This window comes from Epinephelus fuscoguttatus, linkage group LG19 (genome assembly GCF_011397635.1).
Source record: "Epinephelus fuscoguttatus linkage group LG19, E.fuscoguttatus.final_Chr_v1".
In the NCBI taxonomy this organism is placed as follows: Eukaryota; Metazoa; Chordata; class Actinopteri; order Perciformes; family Serranidae; genus Epinephelus; species Epinephelus fuscoguttatus.
The window spans coordinates 26433708-26441105 of record NC_064770.1 but is presented as its reverse complement, the minus strand read 5'-3'; positions in this window follow the sequence as shown (position 1 = coordinate 26441105).

The window sequence follows — 7398 nt, the reverse complement described above, 5'->3', positions numbered from 1 at the left end:
CCTAGGTGCCACGCTATCCACTGTCCCCTCCACCTCCCAAAGACAAAGTCAAATAAAATACTACACCACTTTAGAAAGTTATTCATGGTTTGTGGAAATGTACAATGACAACATTTTCTTCTGGCGAATGGGCTGAGGTGAGAAGTGTCCAGTGCTCCATACTCAAAGTTTTGACTGTTATGAGTAGGCCATCCAGGTACTCATAGTGAACGGTATTTTTCCACACTTGTCTGTCTTATTTGCATCTAAAATAACAAGTGTAGCAAGAGCACAAAGTGATTGCACAGCATTGGTGTTGGGTTTAGATTTGAAATCAGACACGACAGCTCTTAATTTTACTGCTTGATCCACCCTAAACCAGACTGGATGAGTTCATTAATGAAATGTGCTGCTTCAAGACTTAATTTCATACTTTTCTATCCTCTATAATATCTCCTTTTCTTTCCAGTAAACATATGTGATTAAGTCAAGCACTCTCAGATGATATTTCATCTCCACATCCATGCACCGCCAGCTCGTCTGCCTTCGGGCCAGGAGTGCAGTATGCAGCATATAGCATGTACAGATGAAGCACTGGTAGCGCGTTGCACTCTCGCGCCGGGGTTGGATTGCCTTATTACAGGTCTATCTCCTCTCAACAGTCACTACCGATCCAAGTCATTAGACAGCAGAGTGCCTGCTTGAGAGAGCACTGGAGCAGAAAGATAGAGGGAAGGGGGCAGGGAAGGAGGGAGGAGAGAGGGGAAGAAGGAGAGAAAAAGCTGATAAAAAGAAGGTGGAGAGGAATTCACTGTTACTGTCACTGCCTGCAGAGGAGAGTGTCAAAGAGGGGAAAGGAAATGGAGGGAAATTAGAGGAGGGGAAAAGAGGAGAAGATTGAAGCAGACTCAGAGGAGGGAAAACAAAAGAACAGGGTGAATAATGGAGGGAACACAGAGGAGAAAGGGGGAACATTTATCTTCTGCCAGGCAACAAAGAGATAAAAGATGAAAAAATAGATTGAAAAAAAAAAATCAGAAAACAAATATGTGAGACAAAGTAAGAAAGGGACAGAAAATCAGGATGAAGAGGGAGAAAAGAGAAGAAAGAGTGAAGAGTGTAGGCAGCAGAGAGAGATTCAGACACAAGTGACAAGACGATGAAGACGAACAGAAACAGAGAAGACAGAAGGAAGTCAGAAGGACAGAGAGGCAGGTATGACTAAAGGAAAGAGAAATGCAATCATACATAAGCAAAGTGGAGAAAGAGAGGAGATAGTTGCAGTGATAGTAGGACTTCAGGCTAACTAAAGTGCCAGTGTCACTGTCTCTCTGAGGTGAGGAACTTAGTTCAGGAGAGTAGATTAGATATCTCGGCAAACACCTTTGCTTTAGATTGAATTTAGTGAGACCCTTCTGACCAGAGAAGGTAGTAAGAAAAAGACAAATCAATACCATGAAAATGATCTGTAAAATAACATCAGCAACAGCATCAGCAGAACAAAGATGCTGTGCAGCAACCCGATGTCCTGAATGAATGTTGGCATCGTAAGATTCTGCAAACCAGGGGGTTAGTGGGTCTGTTAAAACATTTCTTTACATTTCAATGATGCTGGAGTTAATGTGCGGTTAGGGTTTAGGCACAAAAGCTGCTTGGTTATGGTTAGGAAAAGGTAATGTCTTGGCTTAAAATGTCATGGCTGGAAATGCCACCAGCTGATGTTTCACAAAAAAAAAAAAAAAAAAAAAAAAAAAAGATTTTGGTGGCACAGTTTCCATCAGAAATGCTGCCAGTATCTTGCTAAAAAAAAAAAAAATTGTGACACATGTGTCATCAGAAAGGCTGGCAATGTGTTGCAAAAAAGCCCCAAAAACGATTTTGATGGCATAATCGCCGCTGGAAATGCTGCTGATGTCTTGCTAAAACGTAACCGTTTGTTTGTGGTACAAACACAGTCGGAAATGCTGCAGATGTTTTGCTAACAAACAACCAGTTTTGGTGACATAATCGCTGCTGGAAATGCTGCTGATTTTTTGCTAAAAATTCTTTTGGTTGGCACAAACACGCCCAGAAATGTGGTGTGACAAAGTTAGCTCATATACATGTAATCAGTACTACTTCACTTGAGAACCGTTGCTATGATACGTATGAAACCTACAATTGTAACATAGCCGTGTTTTGGAGAAATAGACAATGCCAGAATTGTCTTCTGGTGACTGGGCTGTGTATAAAGAAAAGTATACAAGGCACTAAATCGGGGTCTGTCTGTCCTAAATGTATCCTCATACAATTTCATATGATATCTAGTGAATTAGTGCCCTACAAATTACATCATGTACCTAATGACAATTGGTTTTGGTGGCACTGGTCCCCAGAAAGGCTGGCTATGTGTTGCTAAAAAGCCCCCAAAACGATTTTGATAGCACAATTGCTGCTGGAAATGCCACAAATATCTTGCTAAAACATAACCGAAAGTGATGTGGGTTAGGGTTAAGAAAAGACACATGGAGATGATGTACCCTAAAATAACTCAAATTTCACTTGGTTTCACACTGACACAAACTCCAGTCTCGTAGGTGAAAGTCCTGTTTGACCCATCCACAATCCAGCCTCCCTACTTATGCAGGTCTTTACACTACTTCCATCTTTACTCCCGTCAGCGCATTGGTCACATGATGCAGTCCTCCTGATTACGTGAGTTATACAGTACATGGACTACTTGCTCATGATTAGGTGTGTGATACACAGATTAAACAGTAAAAAAAAACAGCCTGCTGTCCCATACTTGTAAGCATCTGACTGCTCTCAAGTATTGCAAATGTAGCTATTGGGATAGACCCAAAGAAAAGAGCAGCCTTCAGAGAAATTTAGAAATAAATTGCACATTTAGCACTTTGTCCAAAAGTGTTTTTTGCTGTCTCTGTATTTTCCTATTTTCCTTTAATTGCTTCCTTTGTGTTACTAGTTGAGCTTCACAGTTGGTTTGATCGAATTTTCTCCTGTCGGTTCGTCTCCATGGCCATCTTGTATCCACCTGTACATTTTCAGGGTTTTTATGTATCTGTATGTTGCTGTCACCAAGCCAAGCCCATCATTTCAACATAATTTCATGTTCTTCTTCTTCTCCGTCCACCAGACCTAACCTAGTGATTTTAAACCTGCTCATGCACTCTGCGAGAGACACAGCTGAATTTATAATGCTTGTACTGTCCTGCTGTGTGTAGAGAATAGTAACAGCTTTGACAGCTCTCAGTCAGAGGTCAGGGAAGGGACTGACAGCTTTACATTCGGAGCAGTGACTCAAAGGACCCGTTGACTGCTGCATAAGTCAGCTTTCCTCATCCACATAGTGACACAAAGGTAAGTGGCATTTCTGAATTTATTATCAGCCCCGTGGTCACATGTCCAGAGGCATTTCTGATTTATTCCATAACTTACATCTTCATGTATAAACTAGTTAGTGAATGTAGCTCTATTTTATGAAAATGATCCTACTTCTTACTTGATTTATTACCCGAGGAAACATTTTCCTAACAAGTTTATGGTCTCAATTGCTGATTTTAAGTCTCCCTCAATACATCATGATGTTTATTTTCTAAAATGATGGTCCCATAGACAATAAACAGAGAAATAGAAAACAAACAGACAATAAAGCAGAGTATGCCTCAGGGCTTGTGATTGACAAGTCTGTGTAGCAATGCAAATCCATGGCACCCACCCACTGCTCCTCCAAGTTCCACCCTCTTGTCCAAATATGGTCACCTTTGAGCACATGGGAAAAGTGTGCTTTCGGGGATTTCTGCCAGAAATCTCTTCATATTAACTCAAACCATGATTTTTTTTTTTGTAACCTTAACCAAGATACACCTTGCTTGAAGACTTTTCCCAGCAGCCACTTCTGGCTCCAAAACTCCAAGACGGCGATGGCCAAACCTCAAGACAGTTCACAAACCAATGGGTGATGTAACAGCGATTACATAGACTTCTTTTATACAGTCTGTATAGTATTATGAGAAAAAGAAATGTGTGTGAGTGTCGCACCAGCCTGTTCTTAGTCCAAGATCATCAAATACCAACACGTCATCATGCCCCTCAGTGTGTAAAACTGACACCCTAGAAGGCACCCTTTGGTGTCTCTGTGAGATGCACTGGGTTTCCTGCTTGCTCCAGTGTAAACCCATCCAAAGCAACATTTGACGCTCAGATCAAAAAAGTCTGTCTAGGGTGTGATGCTGTTCATGTACCATGTGAAACCAGCTGTCAGTGCTGTTTTATTGTAAGTAAGGCAATGCAACTTAAATCCTACTGACACATACTTAAGTCACTTATGTGCAGTGTTGGGAGGGTTACCTTTAAAACATATTCCACTACAGATTACTGAATAGATGCCCCAAAATGCAAAATGCAATGTGTAACATATTCCATTAGATTACTCAAACTAAGCAACATATTTTAAATACTTTGGATTACTTTAGGAATAGAGCAGAATCATCTTGCTGAACTCATATGTTTGGGTCTCCAAAAACACGGGGCAATGTCCTGGCTTTGCATCTCTGTCATTATGGCATGGCAGGTGCACTGCACACACAGTTATCTGTTTATGGGAAATGTGTGTCTTTGTGTGATTTTTATACCATGTCCTAATTGCAAGCAAGCACCACTCTATTCACACTGATTCTGTAAATGTGCTCTTCTCTTAGGGTCATGTAAACAAATTACATGGGCTACCAATTAGCTATGTGCTCAACTGGAGATGTAACCACTTAAAAGATGGGAGAGCACTTTCTATCTGTCTATTGTTGTACTTTTAAAACAGGAAACACAAGTTTAATATTGTGATATTTACTGGAAATGACATACAATTTAGCCAGCAGCGAGTAGGCTGTTAATAGTGATGGTGATTTATCAGAAACTTTTTACTCTGTGTGATCTCCCTCCAGCCAGCTGCTGCCTTATTTTGGTTTTTGTTGTGAAATGAGTAAGTGTTCTGTAGATAACTCTTCATTTCAACATCATGAATCAGCCATTCTCCATCCATTGCGAAACTTTCAAAGCGAGTGACACGAAAAAATAGAAACATGGTGACAAAAGTTTAGCTCAAAACGACACTGCTTCATCCAGTTGGAACATTCTAATAGAAAGAAATGCAATCAAACTGATGGTTACTCACGTCTTATTCAGTTATGACATACTGTTAGAGCAAATACAACAAAAACAAAATGAAGAAATCCCTTTGGGTCATCTGTTTTTAAACACAGTAGCTGTATTCAGAAAACAACAAATTAAAACTGTAACTGTATTTCAAATATGTACCTGAGTTACTTGTATTTCTTTACTCCCCAACCCTGCTCATGTGAAGTACTTAACGTCACTTTATGCACTTATTTTAACTCAAAACTTGTTTTTTCTTGACCTAAACAAATTGATTTGTTGCCTAAACTTGACTGCGACCATTTGCAAAACATTAACTACATGTTATAATGTGCATCACCCAACAGAGAGTAACAGACAGATGGTAAAGGAAAGGGTGCGTTTCATAGAGACGCCAAAGGGTGCCTCAGCGTCGGTATCACATCAAACCATTGTTTATTCAGGGAAAATTTGACTGAGCGTTAAGCTCTTTTACAGCAATGCCCTGAGTTCACATTCAGTTGCAAGAATGATACAAGTATATAATAGTGATCACAATAAAGTGATGAAAAAAGTCCATTAAACAAATAAGTAGCATAAGAATGATGAATAGTAATAAAAACAGTAAAAAGACGAAAAAGTTAAATCTCTGTCTGTCAACTAACCAAAGCAGGAACACTGTCAAACAACCATGTTATTTAGCATACACTTGAAATGATCTAACCACACATACCTGTCTAATCTAAATACCTCCCATAACTTGTTCCATTTATTTGGTTCGTAAAATCTAAAAGCTAATTCGCCGAGCTCTGAACTGATCTGAGGAGTTTCAAGTGATAAAAATTCCTGTGAGCGTGTGTGATGACAGATCGATTTCATTTTTAAAAGATAAGTGAGGTAGAAGGGTAGCTTTCCAAGCAATGCCTTATAAACAAAGGGGAGACAAGAGAATACTGAGAGTGAGAATACATACTGAGGCGTGAGAAAGCATCAGTATTTGACGGCCTGGGATGAGAATGTGTTGGTAGCACACATGAGCTGTCTGGTTTAGTCTCTCATCAGTTACATATTCCCTTGATCTTTCCCACAAGAAACACAATTACAAATCTAACAGCATGTTAAAGTAAATCCAAATTAATTCCTAATGGGGTATGTATGTGTCTTTTTTTATTGCCTGATGAGCAAGTTTAAATTATTCACACATTTCACTGTGCACAATTGGCCTTTCAGGTTTCTGTGTAGAGAATTAATAAATGGATCCACTGCAAAATTCCATATAGTCTACCAAGCAATACGTGCTCCGGCTCTAAACCATGCACATGTTAGCAAAAGGGCACAAAAACGTGTGAGTCATAAACACAATATTTTTGTGTGTGTTGTTTTAATTGGCATAATATCAGACACATTGTTTCTCACATGGAGGCAGGGATTGTGTTTGAGCAAACATTATAAACGAAACCCACGGGGGAATTCCAGGGATCAAAACCAATGTAGGCGGCCAACAGTAAAGAGTGTATGCTTTGCCCATGCTGCTCTCATTACTCTAAGGTAAAGGTCTCATGAATCATTTAGGGAGCTTCGTGCATCCATTACATCCGCCTCTGAAAAGCCCTGATCTGCAGTGTATAAGGTCTCTGGAGCATTCCCAATGGGTTTGTCTCTCGATTCTGGTTGTGAGGTTCCTGGACCGAAGCGACTCTGCAAATGTGTGGGCATCGACACAAGGAGAGTTGAATTCTCAGTAAAGAAAAGACGAAATGCCATTTTTATTTCCTGAATAAATGCACATCCATTGACTCTAAAAGTACACATATAAAATCATGTGGACGGACTGCAACCCTGCTTTATTCTATATGTGTTACAATTATTTCCATGGATCTAACATGATTATACGTCATTACATATTGGTAGAAGAAACTTGCGTATAAGAAGTCATACCAACTTAAAACAGCATTACTGACCTTTTGAAAAAAAAGACAATCATGGAAATATACTTAATCAAAACATGTACAAATCTAAAATAAAATACAAATCAGATGTTTTCTACTAAACTCTAGCTGAGTTTTGAAACTCCTACAGGTTTATTGTGTATATTAAATCAAACATCTCTCATTTTTTTTAGCTGTCCGTGGCAGAATTCATGTGTATATTACATAAAACAGTCAATAAAATGAAAACCATACAGGTACTGTTTCAGTTTTCTCAAATACAAACCTGTACAACGATTAAATCAGTTTTGTGGCTGCAGTAAGAAAAATGAAAATGTTCCTCACAGAAGGACCTCAGAGC